Source organism: Bactrocera neohumeralis, chromosome 4, assembly GCF_024586455.1.
Source record: "Bactrocera neohumeralis isolate Rockhampton chromosome 4, APGP_CSIRO_Bneo_wtdbg2-racon-allhic-juicebox.fasta_v2, whole genome shotgun sequence".
NCBI classification, from domain to species: domain Eukaryota; kingdom Metazoa; phylum Arthropoda; class Insecta; order Diptera; family Tephritidae; genus Bactrocera; species Bactrocera neohumeralis.
In genome coordinates, this window is record NC_065921.1 from 85,744,404 (window position 1) to 85,760,655 (window position 16,252).

Genomic DNA, 16,252 nt, shown 5'->3' on the forward strand with positions numbered 1-16,252 from the left:
GAAATATTTTTGATAGCGCTTAAAGGAAATATGAAAACGATCGCTCAATGTGAAATATTTAGAAAATGTAATTGGATCCTGAAGTTGCCTGAAATTTATACTAAAGAAAACAGAATAGTGCAGAAGTGTTTTTTGGAATTTCTTAACCACATTTATGAGTTCAAGTAACTAAAAGTAAAACTTAAGAACTATGCTACTATCCGAGTTATCCGAGCTACTATCCGAGTTATCCGAGCTACTATTCGAGTTATCCGAGCTATTATCCGAATTATTTTTTTTCTCGTCAGCATGGAGCATGGTTGAGAGCATCCATAATTTATTTGCTCTACCAACTCAAACTGTAGTTTTCTCTGAGAGTTTGTGTGAGACTCATCGGTTAGTCTTTGAGATATCCAATTTTACTACAGCTATAAGCCGATTTTACCAAGTTTTGGTTATTACATTATATAGCAGAAGTGCGGGTTTACTATAGAATTTCAGTCAGTGCTGACACCTTAGTACGAGGTCGCAATATCATATATCATACTTGTTATTATTTTCTTAGAAAGAAATCAAAAACCAACAAGGCCACTCACACAGCAACTGAATACATAAATTAGCAGAAAAAAATCTATTAAATGTGTCTGCAAACTTCATTATAGTTTTTGTTTTCCTCTCATTCGAACTTCACCTCTCCTTTGGGTTTTTACAAAAACTAAACTAAACCGTCAACGAATTGCTTGTTCAACATTTGTCAAAACTACACAATAGAAACTCACTGTCAACAATTAATTAGGTAGAGAAACTGTCTACATTTTAATTATTTTTATTTTTTGTTCGAAGAAAATATAACCAAAACTACTTAAAATTAACCCAAACCAAGCAGCGTACAATTAATCACGATATTTCATAGAAATTTAAGAGAAATACTGGGCTCTGTCAACACCTCAAAGCAGAAAGCCACAAAGATCGCCTAATTACTGCGCTCACGTCGTGCTTTCCAAAGCCAGGAAATGCTGCTTCCTTTCTTCTCACTGCCATAGAAGCTCCGCTGTGTTGAGCGCTGACAATAAACTTTTTGTTCAAAACTAGCTTAAAAGCCCAAATAGAGTCATGTCATAGATCAGCTCATATATAATTGTCACACATTGACAGCTGTCATCTTTCAAACGGAAGACGCTAAAGAAGAACTTTAAGAAACCCAAAAAGGCCTGAAGCCCACTTTTTGTGATATTTGCATTGAACCACACATGTTTATGGTCAAATTCATTATTCCAATGTACGCGTCCATAAACCATATGTGTGAGTATGTAAGTGCTTTCAAAAGTGTGGTTAAACAACTCAATTTGGTCGCCGTTTTGGGCATGCCTTCGAACTGCGCTCGGTACTCTCCACACTCCGCGGCAATTTGTCTTGCTTTTATGTGTGGATGGAAATGCTTGGTTGTCGCTTGACTAATTGTCTTGCTGTTTGGATCTACGCCGACAATAACTTTTATTTGAATCTCATTCAAACTAGGTTTATGTGTGCCTTCGAAGCTTTTTGTAGTGTTTCGGTATTAAACTGTGCACCCACGCGGTGCTCATATGCTTTTTTCCAAGCAATACTAATGTCTTTAGCAACATGGTTTATGCTTTGAGGTTATGTTTATAATAAAGTCATTAGCTTTGTTCGATTTGACGTTGACAAATTTGAGGCGTAAAAACTTGGCTGTGAAAAATAGGGCGTAATAACTTTTAAAGTTTATGCATGAAACAAAAAGAGCGTTGAAACCGGCTCTACTAAAGCAACATCTAATTTTTGTATTGTATACGGAGAGCTCTTAAATATTTGGAGTTTGAACGACTATGGATTTTTCACACGAAAAGTGTTTATCTTATGGCGGGAAGACTCAAAATCCCTCCTACTTCAGGTGGCAGGAGTTAAAGGAACTTTTATAAACATATATCTAGATATGATATATACAGGGTTTGTTCGGAAAGTAACAGGACTGATTTTCTTCCGCCGCGACTCTACTTCGGAGTGTGAGCGCACCGACTGTATTTGGTAGAGGGCGTTAATAGCTAACGAACGAGCGGCTGGTCAGTTGTCTCCGAGCCCCAAGAAAGTCAGGACAAACATTTCTTCGCGCCTTGTTTCTGTCAGTGGGACAAGCCGAAAATGCATTGTTCGTTAGAGCAGAGGTACACGATTAAATTTTGTGTAAAACACGGTAAATCTGCGACAGAGACGTTTGATATGATCACGCAGGCTGACCCAGATGGTGCTTTAGCAAGAAGTGGTGTGCTTTGGTGTCACCAGGCCTTTATGTAGGGCCGGGAAGAGGTCGCTGATGAAGATCGTGCTTGGGGTCCTGCGACTTCAAGAAACACCGACAATGTGACTCGCGTGCTCAAAGTTTTGAACATTGAATAGATTTATTAAAATGTGTGATTCATGACATTGTGACGGAGCACTTGTACATTGGAAATTGCAACACGACATCGTTCCGGCTCACACCACCTTTCTTTTGAACAGCTACCTAACCAGGGCCGGCATCCCAATGCTTCCGCAGCCGCCCTACAGTCCAGATGTGATCCCTCCGGACTTCTTTTTGTTCCCTTACCCTTAAGGTCGATGAAAAGCAAGCATTTTGAGACGAAGGATGGGATCCAAGCAGCATGCGCCTCGGTTCCCAAGACTGTTCCGGAGAATGCCTACCATGCGGTCGCTTGGAAACCGCGCTGGCAGCGCTCCATTGACGCAGAAGGAGAGTATTTTGAAAGTTTTTAAAGAACTGTAACGATTGGTTCAATAAATTTTTTTAAATCGACTCAGTCCTATTGCTTTCCGAACAAACCCTGTATGTGCTGCTGTAAAAAAATGTCAGTTTTGATCTTGCTTCAATTCAGAGTCACTACCCTGTGACTTCTTCGACAGTCCAAACCAAAGAAACATATAATCCACAAAAATATTTTCTTTTCAGTCAATTTCACTAAAGTGGCTAACCATTGTTGCAACCCGCTAGTCCCTCATCCTTGACGCGCATACACTCACAATTCCAGACACACATTTCGTCACCTCGTTCTGCTCGGCGGACGACATCAAAGCATAACAACAAAGCTCAACCATTTCATATGCGGCGCATACATCAGGCGTTGGCTACGCGACGAGGCAGCTGTTGACGGCGACAAAGCCGCTAGCAGCTTAATTAATTTAGTTAAAGACGCTTTTTTGCACGCTTTGTTTAAAATTGCAAATTTCATTTATTATTTTTTTTTTGGTTTTGATTTTCGCGCACATGCATATGCCACATGACTGTACAATTGGGTTTTTGTAAAAAATAAAATCGCAGCGAAAGTGAGTTAAAAGCAAAAGGCAAAAAGGCGAGAGGCGACTTCACACATTACCAGTTGGACTCGTTAGTTGTGCCGCCAAAGGAAGAATTGAATTGAAATGAAATGCCAGAGACAAGTGAAACAGTTTGCTAAGGCGCGCTGGACAAAAGTAGGGATACCGCGGGTGTGTAGCACGTCTGCGGCCGGCATACTAGTAATGGCTATGCAAAACTGCCGAGTGGATGGCTGCAGACAAAAAATCGCGAATAATTCATAATGTCAGAAACGTGCAAGTGTTAAAAAGCGCCGACAACAATAACAACAGCCGCACTAGAGTATATGAGTATGTAGTATGTACGTGTCGCCAGATGCCTTTATATGTGGCTAGCTGTGTTGCCAGCAGCTAGAGTGGAGGCTACAGCAACAGCAGCTGGCAACGCCACGGTCGCGACGTCGACAATGGCAATCTAATGTGTGCGGAGAAGCCGTCAATGACTAGCTTCATCATGTTGCAAGTGCCTGTGGCATGACACACTGCATGTAGTATGTATCGGGATGTAATATGTAGAGCGCTATGCAAAGCAGACCACAAGTTGCAAGCGCCAAAGACAGCCAACTGGTGGTGCGATAGGAGGCAATTCATATACGAAATAGATGAGCTGCAGACGCGACAGCTGCTGAGATGTGACTGCTAATATTACAAAGGCGTTGGACGGAGCGGGAAATAGCATCATCAAAGCTATACTAAGTAGTGTGGCAGCAGAGATTTCGCACACACACAAAGACTCCTGCGCATTTGTAGGCTGTCGCCCGCTTTATTTTTCATTTTTTGCCATTTTCAGTTTTTGCAACTAGCGGAGTGAAGCAGGCGGCCTGACCAGCAGCGCTTTGACTATGTGACACTTACAAATATGTACATATTTATATATACATGTGTATATTCCTTGCTGTTCGCACGTAGTGCACACTCAGTGGCAGCGCCGCAGTCGATTCACCTCTGTGGAGAGTCAGTCAAGTTCAATGCATCTATAAAATGCCATCGTAGCTGCAGCATGTGGCGCATAATTACTGCGCTGAAGGTATGATTTATATGTGTTAGTTGGCTGTACATGCACGTGTTGGCTTTTTTATTGCAACGTTATTTGTTCGCCTCGCGCTGTGCCTTTAATTGGTTATTAATGAAGCCATTACGCTGACTCGAATAGCAGACTATGCTTTTTTACTGTAAATAAAGTGAATGAGAGTCAGCGTTTGTGTTAGTGAGTAGCACTGAAGGGTTCCAGCACATATTATGAGAAATCTTAGCATATTTGGCGAAAAGAAGGCGCTCAAAATTGTCATGAAGAGCGAATCACCTTGAAATTTCGACCTATGGGCTGGCTCGATATACAATACAACTTTTTGATGTATTCGAATTTGGAAGTCTCTATGTTTTACACGTAAGATCTAGGATCGGTGTGATACATGTAATACAAATTTAGACGAAATTTTACTTTGTATGGCTTCCTTCATTTTTCCTAAAGTCCACCAAATGCTTAAGTAGTCCAAAATGCAGATAGTTCTACTTTTCAGTTGCCCTCTGTCAACCTTCGAAACCTTCAAATGAGGTAATTTTTGTAAGTAGTTTGTTATGTTAAGAGATTCCAACCCTTTTTTATAATAATGATGATCAATCTCAATCTGATATGCAATATAAATCAGAACAGCATTACCTCGAGTTTTGAGCAAAGGCACCGAAAGTTGAAAATCACAACCGCCAGAATTGAACTATGATTGAAACGATTCAAATAATTTCAGAATTGCATGAAAACTTGCAATTCTGTTTCGACCTTATTTCTCAAGAATATTACATATATTTGTTATTATTTATGCGGCTTAGTCATACCTCTCACAAAACATTTTTATCAAAATTTATGCTAATGCAGTTTTGCAATTACCGAATGCCGCCTCAATGCACTGGTGTTAAGTGAAGAACTTAAATCATAATTCACGCACATAAATACATATGTAAATATACGTTTGTCCTCTATGCGCCTACCCTAGTCAGCCGTTGCGAAAATCATTAATTTCTGCTTTTTAGCTTAGTCATGCCCCTTGCTTTCGTGCGCTTTAATTTATGGCAGCAATTATTACTGAAAAATGTCAATGAGTTTTATTTGCGCAGAGCAAAATGTTTGTAAAATAAAGTTATTATTTTGCGGAGTGATGCCACCGAACGGAAAAAGAGCACATTAATTAATCTGCATGTGGATGAGTGAAATGTAGAACAACTCGCATGATTTGTCTTTATGTACATACAATAGTTGTTGCTCCACACTGTCAAAACTATGCTCATATACGTATGTATGTATATTATGTATTTGCGCATCGTATTGTGCGCTCACTGAGTCTTTTAAACTTTAACATTAATTTTTGTGCCCACGGAGAGCTTTGATCTTACCACTCTCGTTTTGCTATGGGTAACTCTTTCTCCACTCTACATTAAATTTAAGTAATTCGCAGATCCTGCTGCTTACTGTAGAGCTGTAGGAGTTGCTTTGAAGTATGAATTTAGTTTTGAGTATTTTTAGGTTACTGAGAGAATGTTATCTATGTGTATCGTCTATATATAAATTTCTGAATCTAATTCTGAATATGAATTGAAAGTACCAATTTTCTCGTTAGCGGGCAGAAATCGATTCAAAAACTGCGGTACTGATATGAAAAAGCCATTATAAGTCTGAAGCATTTATAGAATGATTGTAGTTTCGAAAGAATTTAGAATGGGAGTTTTAATAGTACGTATACAATATTTTTAGCTATAAATATAAATATATATTTTAGTTTAGAGTCATCCAATTCGTATGAAGGCTTCGATTTGTCATGCACTAAAAAGAAGCCAATCGAACAAGCAACTGTAATAAATACTAAAGTGGTATAGACACAAAATTGGTATTGTCATGTGCACAATTAGTATGAAGGCCCTCGATTGCGGTGCCTTAAAAATAACGAATCGAACAAGCAGCTGGTATAATCATTATTTTATTTTTTTAATACTTCTACTCTCGTTTGAGTTTTGGACAACTTGCTCTATGTAAATCAAGTTTACAGTACATTACCGTACACTCGTTTTTGCTGATATATTATACACTTTTGTATTTTCAGAAATAAAATTGTGGAGCCTTTAGATAACATTTCGTATCTCATCTTCAATAACATTTAAATTTCGAAACGCAAATTTTACTAAACTTAGATTCATAAAAAGCTGTACTTCAATACGTTTAGTTAAATAAGAATGCATTGGAAACCCTATAAAATATATATAAAATAGTATAGTACTAGAACTATAAAGGAAGCTTAGTAAAAAGGCACATAAAAGGAAAATGTTTAGACATAACAGGTCAATTGAAAAGTCCCCGGCGAAACATATAGATGGCGCTACTAGAATTAAATCCACATAAAGTTAGACCTAACATGCAAAAGGCACGTGTATACATTTGACAGCTGTCGAAACGTTAGTTTGCGAATTATATCATTTTGAGTGGAAGAATTTTTTTATGGTGCAAAAAATGGATAAAATGTAATTTCGCGTGTTGATAAATTATTGTCTTTTGAAGAGTAAAAATACAGTTAAAGCAAAAGTTTCGCTTGATGACGAGTTTATAGATCCTGCCCGCGAAAAATCAATCATCAAGGATTGGTATGCTAAGTTCAGACGTGGTGAAATGAGCATCGCAGACGATGAACGCAGTGGACACCCAAAAGACGTTTTTACCGAGGAAAACATCAAAAAAATCCAAAAAATAGTTAACGACGATTGTGTGAAGTGAAAGTGTTCGAGACAGCACGAACTCCAAAAATATGAAAGGAACGTACTATACATCATATCATTCATGAAAATCGGGGTATAAGAAAGCTCTGCGAAAAGTGGGTGTCGAGCGACGAGCTAATGATTCGGAGTTGAAGATGTTCAAGCATAATAAACCTGACTTTCTGGGTCGAGATGTGACAATGATTGAAGCATGCTAAGTGAAAACGATGCTAAAAATTCATTAATTGGGGTTCAATTACCTCTGCATACGCCGTATTCACCAGCCCTAATCCCCAGCGACTATTTTCTGTTCTCATGCTCATTCTCAGAATGCTCGCTGAGAAAACCATTTCGTCGAATGAAGAGATGATGGCCGAAACTAAGGATTATTGTGAAGAACAAATCGTACTACAAGAATGCTATCGAAAAGTTGGAGGAAATCTCCTTTGAAGAGTACTTTATTGAATAAACTAAGCCAAAAGAATTGTTCATCTTTTGTATACCGCTGACTTTTAAATTGACATATTATATGCGTGTATGTATATGCATACAAATCGTGACGTTTTCCATTCGCTAAAATCCACTCCATTCCAAATCTGGCTACATAATCTCAACTGACAAAAAATGACGCAAAATCATGTGCCCTTATATAATATGTATGCAGGATAAACATTTTAAAACGTGAACGCGCAATAGCAACAACAAAAACTATGTAAATACTTTTAAACTAGTTAAATGAAAATTTATTGAAAGAGGAATTGCGAACGTTGTAATCAAATAAAAGAGTGTGCTTGTGAATAAAATGCTAACGGTACAATGGATGCGTGTAAAATTGGGAAATGGAAAAATCAGAGCCGGGTAAAATTAACAGGGACTAACGGACTGACTGGCTAAAATAGAAAAACTCGTATGAAATGTAAAGAAACCCAGCAAGCAATTTGAGTGGTTACAATGACATTACTGATAGTCAAATTATGTGTTACGTGAAAAATATTAAATTCAAGATATTGAGGTTATGTCAACGATGTCAAATGATATTTTGGCAAACATTTTTTTTATTAATTTTTATAACTTATCGTGCCGTGCGAGATCTCGTTATCATTTCGCCGCTGTAGAATAAAAATATAAATAAGGTAGTCGAAAAAGTCTTTTCGTATTTTGTCAATAGTTGTCGTTGCAGTCATATATCTCCAGTGCTATATTTATTTTATGCTTACTGATTAGACATTGCTTTTGTTGCTTTGTACAACAATAATTGTCACTGTCACCATGGCATTTTTTCGCGGTTTAATTGAATTAGTCACACCTACAATAGTAATGAATGTGACACGATGAAACAACATAACAACATACACACAATCTGCAGCATTACAAATACACACATATTTGCTTTTTTATACCGTTGCTCACTTAGCAACATTGTGTTTTCAAGTATGCATGGACTTAGGTGTTAATAAAAGGTGGATGAATCGGGTCTTTTGAATGAAGTAGGCATTGTTTGTTTAAAAAATAAAATTAAATAACTTCAAAAGGTCATACAACTTTTTTACAGAACGGAAACCTGGAAAAAATCGAAAATCGTTGCCATCTCTTAACTTTTTAAAATTTTTCTGTAATAAAACTGCATGAAAACGTACTAAAAATAAAAAAAATATTTTTAAAAATATTCTAGTTGTTAAAAATAGTAAGTTGCCACTTAAAAGAAGCACATACACATTTTCTCTAAAAAAAAAATAAAACATATACTCATAATAAGCTAAAATTGTCCAAAGATTTCAATAAAATGAAAAAAAAGAAATATTTTACTTCTTCGTCCCGAAAACAGCTTCTACTAAGTACCTCAATAACAAAAAATTACATAAACTACCAGTAATTCATATTCAATACGCTTATGCGCATAAGCACAAAGAAAATTTAAAACCACTACGCGCACTTAAAAGCTCATCCAAGTGGGTGTTGCCACATTATAATGCAAATTGGCTCTATAAAATTAATTTTTATGCAAGCAGACGAAAGCCTACAGTAAACAGCGCTCACTAGCACCTACAAAAGCAAAGCGTGCCGAGCAAAGCACGCTGTATGTTTATGCGCCTTGAAGTATGCAGCAAGCGCACTTAAATTTACACACTGGCAATGCAACAAAGCGTCTAAGCATTAGAAAACACATAGCATGCATATATTATATGTGTGTGTGAGTGCATGTGTGCGCCAGGAAATCTTTGTTGCCACTTTTACTAGCAGCAAGTGTCTGCCGTTGGTAGCAGTTTATGTATATGTGTTTGTGTGTGCGGTTGGTAAGTGTAATTTGGTACTTAAGCAGTTGAAACTTAAGCGCGCAAGTACTCGCTTGGAGCTGACATGCAAGAGATTTTCCACACCACTGTGCACGGCGCATATCTTGCCGCATACACACTTCTATGGGTTTGCACGAGCTCAAATATACATACATATATCGGTAGTTGGTGGCATAGTGCGGAAGCGCTGCGGCGTTGAGGAAATGCTTGTGGTTGAGTATCTAAGTAGGTACTTATGTACTTATGGTCGAAAACTAAGCCAAACTACAGTTAAATCATTTTTCTTTCACTTCTACATGCAGTTGGTTACTTCTGCCGCTGCTGCCTCTTCTTTCTCGATGTGATGTGCTTGTGTGTATGCGCTCTGTATGTGTTGCGTAAGAAAGCAGCTAGTTATAATTATCGGAGATTTGGTTAATACATTGCGCTTAGTGCACAAATGAAAAGTATTAAATTGAGAGTTTTAAACATTTCAATTAAAGGATTTGTTAAGTTGGCTGTGCGAAAGTTCTAATACTTTAATGAGTTACCTTAGTGGCTGCCAGCTACACAGGAAAATTGTTTCCAGGAAATTTACGTTATATATTTTTATGAATAGTTGACAACTTTAATACATAAGTATTTGCTAATACGAAACGAAAGCAAACATTATAATTGAGTAAACTATACAAGTAGCTTAGTCAGACTTAAAATAATAAGTTATATTATATTATATATTTTATCTTGAGAATATATGTATTGTTAGACAATTTAAAGCAATTAATTATGAAAACTCGCTTATCCAAAAAAATTTAAAATTTTCTCTATCTATCCAAAGACTATATTTATACCCTAAAAGTATTCAATAATAATCTAATCTAAGAAGATATCAGCCCTCATGATTATCATATTTTTCGCCCTTTATGCTATTCCCTTCCAGTTTATTCAACGAAGACTGACAGAAACAGTGCTAGTGCTTTCAAAAGTTCAGTTAACAGTGATATAAATACTAAAAAATGAACTCCTTCTTCTTCTTTGGTACTACAACCGTGGATCGGATCCCGTCAGTTTTACATCAGAAGTGCAGAACACGAATTCCTTGAATTTTTATGCCCTTATGGATATACCATGTCCCTTTATAACTCATACAGTTCGTGGTTGCATTTTTCTCATCTCAGGTCGTCATCTTTCTTGCTTCTGTGCAGTTCTCAGTTCTTACGAGCTGTGTCCGCAACCGTATTTCGCCTAACTCACAAAGCTTCTAGTCTAACAAAGTACTTGTATGTTAGAAAAACCCAGCACTTAATATAATAGAAAACAAATAAATGCAAAATTAGCAATTTCCTAAAATTCTCACACAAAATAAGACCGAAACGTTGGACACAATAGATTCTGAATGGCTGAGAAAGTATTTCGAATGACATAAGTATCAGATTACCAACGGAATTCCAGAAATTGCGAATAGAAAAGAACTCATTTATTGTTGGACAAGGTGAATACTAAAGCATTAGCTTAGCAGTTGAATAGTGAGAAAAACATACAGAAATACGCAAAAGGGATCTTAAAGGACATTTTACTTACATAACGAAAACTAATTGTCAATCAATTAGAAGACAATTAGTGGGAATTTGTCACATGAAGTGTAAAAACGAAAGCACCAGAAATACATATTCATACACGGATAATTTGTTTGTTATGTAAAACATTTGAGTACAACGCAGTCGCCGCTAACGTTGCGTCAGCATGGTTATGCGTCAGGAATTTCGGTGACGCACCAACAGAAGCGTATAATATGAAAAGGAAAATTTATATAAGAGTAAATAAGTGGAATTTAAATTTGATATACCAATTACTTGGTGCTTTCAAGTTCAGGAGCAAAGAAAGCGGTAGCGAGCAATGTCAAAAGGAAAAAGCAATGAAAGCCAAATGTTGAATAAAAACTGAATTTCAATACACAAAATAAAAAAGTGGAAATAAAATGCAAGTAAAAATGGGAAAATAAACGTAGCAGAATTGCGTGCTCGAGCCAAACGCTGCACATTGACAATTTGCGGTGCCGTCTGTCGTTGCCTGCCGTCGTCGCTGTTCAATTAAATTTCGCTTTACGATAACAAGATTATCCACCGCAGACATCTTGAGACAATCAGATATGAAGGCAGCGGCACAAAAAGTATACCAACTAAGCAAATGCAAGTAAATAACTGACATACGGTTATGTTACATAAGCGGGTGAAAAAAGTGGTAAGAGAACTTAGCAAAAGAACAGTGTGATTTGGCATAGTTATAGGAGACTAGTGTCAAAGTAAGGTGTTGTTACATTGCAACCAGTTTGAAAATAAACAAGAGTAGAATTGCGATTGTTTAAGTAAAAAAGTACTCCTAAACGTAGGATAATGAACTGGTTACACAACTAGTTTCTAAGCAATGCATCAAAAAACTGGTGTTAGCTGAATTAATTTCGAAATTATTTAAAAAGGTTTTGAACAAACTAGTTATTCATCTAGTTCAAGAGTAATGTATTATGTACTAGTTCCGTTCAAACTAGTCTCTTCTATCCATACACAGTAAAGCATAAAAAATATTTATAATGATTAAGGCTCTAAATTTCTAAGCGTCTTCAGGACGGAACAATGGTTTCTTCAGTTTTTGAGGTTCACATTAAAAAATATGTGCTCAAATTGAAATCCAGGCAGTCTCTATCAGGTTATGCAGCGCCGGTTTTTCTTTTGTACACCGCAAGCGCAGGAGACATTGCCAAATTGGCATTTTGGCAATGAAAATGCGACAAGTACCAACCAGAAAACTTATGAAAAAAGCTGGCTCTCTTCCGCACACACACACACACACACACTCATACACGCAAACAAGCAAATTGTATGCTAAGCAGTGAGGAAAGTATTGTTTTGCAAGTAGTTGCAAATGCCACATTTCCTTCCTGCTTCCCTTATTTGCCGCACTCGCATTTGCCACACGAGTCCTACTCATCTGCAGCGCGCAGCAATAATTGAATGGACAGGCCGGGCCAACGAGTCAGCTTGGCAGCCTGTCTGGACGGCTGCAATTTTACATATTGCATAATTTTGTGTGTTTTTCACGTGCCTTTCAACATTGCTGTGCGTTCGTTTTACATTTCAGTCCTTCCGTTCTTTATTCGTTGATTTGCCAATGCTAATGCTGGGGAGTTTTTCTGCGGTGCGGAAGCGCCGGGCACGGCTGCCTGCAATTTTCTGCGCATAATTTCACTTTTTATGTGAGTTTTCAATATGTTTTCAAATTAAAATGTGTAGCAGAATTAGTGAAATAAAATATCTCGCAGTTGCTTAATGGGAATTAAATTGCTTTCTTTCTTTTCGCTTGAAGTTTGAAGATTCGTTAGTGTAACGACATTAAGTTTAGTTTGCTGCGGGGAAGAACATAATTTGAAATTAAGAACTTATTGCCTTATCAATGAAAAATTAAGGAAACAAAGTCGAAGTCCGTTTTATTAATTCAGCGAATGATTTTACAGACCGACGAGACTGAGAACTTTTAGAAACCAAATCGTAATTAAATACCTTCTTACTTATGTTCTATGAACTCAAGTGGCACAAAAAATGGTCCATATTAGGACCCAACTTAAAAAAAAACTAAACGAAAACTTCAAATTTAATGGGGCATGTTTATTATCATTCGAAAAAACCTTATATGGCATTTATTTTTTTAAGATTTTGTTGGCCGCGGCTACGTCTGAGATGGTCCATCCGTTGAGTCAATTTTCGATGACTCGTTCGAGCATTTCGAATGGTAACTGGCGAATGATACGCGCGATGTTTTGTTTCAAGGCCTGAATCACACGATCTTGGTAGCCCACCGACTGACCAAAAACGTGAAATTATCTGCTTATCGAAGTGTTCTCTCAATAAGTCCACTGATTGATGGGATGTGTGGGAAATGTCTCCGTCTTGTTGAAATCAAATGTCGCTGAGATCACGAGCTACAATTTCAGGCAACAAATAGTAATTATAATCGCTCAACAAAATTATAGAAGAAATTTCGCTTGGGAAGGTCGAGCGACTTACACTAGACGTAAAATGGGTCAAGTCGTTCCATACGTTAGTCCAAGTTGCTGCGAACGGCACCGATCGACTCTACACGGTCTTCGTGTACGCTCTCAGCTTCGGCTACAATGACTTCTTCACTGCGTGCTAGACGTGGTAATGCATTCTAGGCCTCAAGATGGTGGTATGAATAGTACGCTCAGCAGGCCGACTATATTGACCATAAGTTGAGCCAAGTGCGCGAGACACATTTTTTGCAGAGTGTGGATTTTCGTAATAAAGTTGAACTGGTTCTCCGAAGTTGTTTAGTCGTAAGTCTTACCACGATGAAATGCCAACCAATACTGAACATAAATAACAACTTAACACGACTCGCACTGGATCCTTCAAAAAAAGGTTGTTGAATAAAGTACCTCTTAAGAAAATGGATAATTATTAGACCGAAAATATAGAGCCTTTGACTCATCGCCCCAATTTAAATACATATCTTCAAGTTAGTCTTACTGGAGAAGCTTGGCCCAAAATATAGGCAACGATTTACCATCATAGTAATGAGTTATCCCTGCTTTGCCTACAAATAGGCTCAGAATAGAATGAGTTATAAACAAAGCGTAAATTTCTGGCGATGTGAAACTACCAGAACTTATTAAATATTATTTAAGTTTTAGTAAAAACAATGTAAATCAAGAAAGTGAAGTGGACATATTCTTCATTTTATTTTTTTCTAATGTATATTAAAACAGAACTGTCTGACATGAAATGGTTACCACTCAAAATATTTATTCAAGATATAATGAGAAAAATAAAGCTTCACATAAAAATAATTGCTCCATTTACTCTAAGAAAACTTTAAAATCTTAATTAACCACGACTCACAAATTAAGCCACTCTAATTCTACTGATTAAAACTATGCCAATTAAGACATTAACATGTAAAAGAATAAAATATGAGTTAAACAGAGCAAAGCATATAAAAAACTTCGAATTAACGCAGAACACCAGAAACGGAACTTAGCACACAAACAAAGCAGAACAAGCGCTCAATTAGGTAAAGAACAAACAAGGGCGCCAAGAAAACTGTCATTTGAGCTAAGTTGGAAAAAATACGGTATTTTAAATTATGATAGTTACAGGCGGGTGTGTTGGCAATTAAGATTGGCCATTGTGGACGCTTAATTGCCGACTTGTTGGATTGTAGAGTGGTTGCTTTTGTAATTTACGCTGGCGCAAACGTGTTGATGTTGATTCTAATGCTGGGCTGCCACATAAGGCAAGCAGCAAATGCTCAGCTTCAGCAATACAGCTGCTTGAAAGTTACTTTTGTTGTTGGCTTTTACTTTTATTATTTCATTCTTGCTGCGGGTGTCATCAGCGGACGCTTTGCGGCTTAATTACACACACATGGCTGCCAGTTGGGTTGAAAATGAAATGAGCAAAAGTACAAGTGGGCTGTGGAGTGAAAAGAATAGAGAGTGGTGCTATAAAAAAATTATGTCACTAAATATATTAATTGCGCCAATGAAGCAAGCGGAGAACCAGCTAAACATTTCTTCCCTATAATTACAGTTGGTAGGGGTATTTATAACAACAACATGTTATTTAGCTTGAGTGTATAGAAATAATGACCCATTAAACGATACAATTGCTATTAAACTAAATTACCTTAATCATGTGAATTTCATAATCAACAAAAAGGCAGCCGTAAATATTTAGCCTCTTAAACGCGATTTTCATAATAAAACCACAATGATTTCAAGTACCACGTACTTGCCTTCGAAACTCTAGTTCCTATGAAAGAGAATAAGAATAGAATAGGTTAAGTTAGTCTGGTAAGCTATCGTTTAACACATGACATTTACAGTTTTCCACCCAGACAGTTCAAATCATCGTGTTTTGATCTTCCTTACCATGATTCTGCCCCGATCGTCCTATAGGTTTTTCAATGTTGATCATGTGTTCGGGTGTCAGCCGTACACCAGTCTTGGCAATCTCGACCAATATCTCATTACTCTCGATGCATTTGTAACCTAGCACTCAGTAAAAGTGACGTTTCCTTTTGGCGACACTTTCCATTGCTACCATGCTTTGCAAGGTACTTTTGACCGATACCAGGTACTATCTTGATTGCTGCTTGGATGCCTAGGTGGATGTTGACATTGGCGTTGCCTTCTGATGCATAAAAGCTCTGACATTTTCAACAGACCTCTGCTTGAAATATACTGCTGTGGTCCAACCACTTAAAAGGCTGCCTTATGTCCAACTCTGAAAGGTCTATCTCCCCACCAAGTCTGTCCTCCATTCTCGAGCCATCTGTATAATGTTTAGTGTGTTGCTTTCCCAGACGTCGCTTGCCAAACCGCTATTACCAACCGAGTTATGTTCGAAGGTTCTATGTGTTAATTTTCCTACAGCCAGTAGTCGCTCTTCCGATTTTGCTGCGAAGTTTTCAAAAAAGAGATCTATAAGTGGCAGGTTTAGCACTAGTTTAAGGGCCTTCGTGGGAGTGGTTCTTAAAGCACCTCTTTTGAACGGCGGATAGAGGATCTGAATCCTCTCCATTGACTTTCGGTAGGTGAACTTATGTACCTCAGAGAAATTTCTATTCACCATACAGCAGATCCGTGGAGCATAATTGGTGTTACAATAGCTGTGTAGCGCCAGTGCATGAGAGAGGGAGAGAGCCCCCAGTTCGGTCAGTTGCAAGAAGATTGAAAGAAGATGTTATCGGCTTTCATCGGATATTAAAGGTACAGCGACAGAAATATTTAGAAAAGTGAAGAAACTAATAAAGCTCACATCGAGTTGTTAAAATACTAAATAGTGAACCTGTTAGCTTTCTCAAAAAGATCTGTTGCT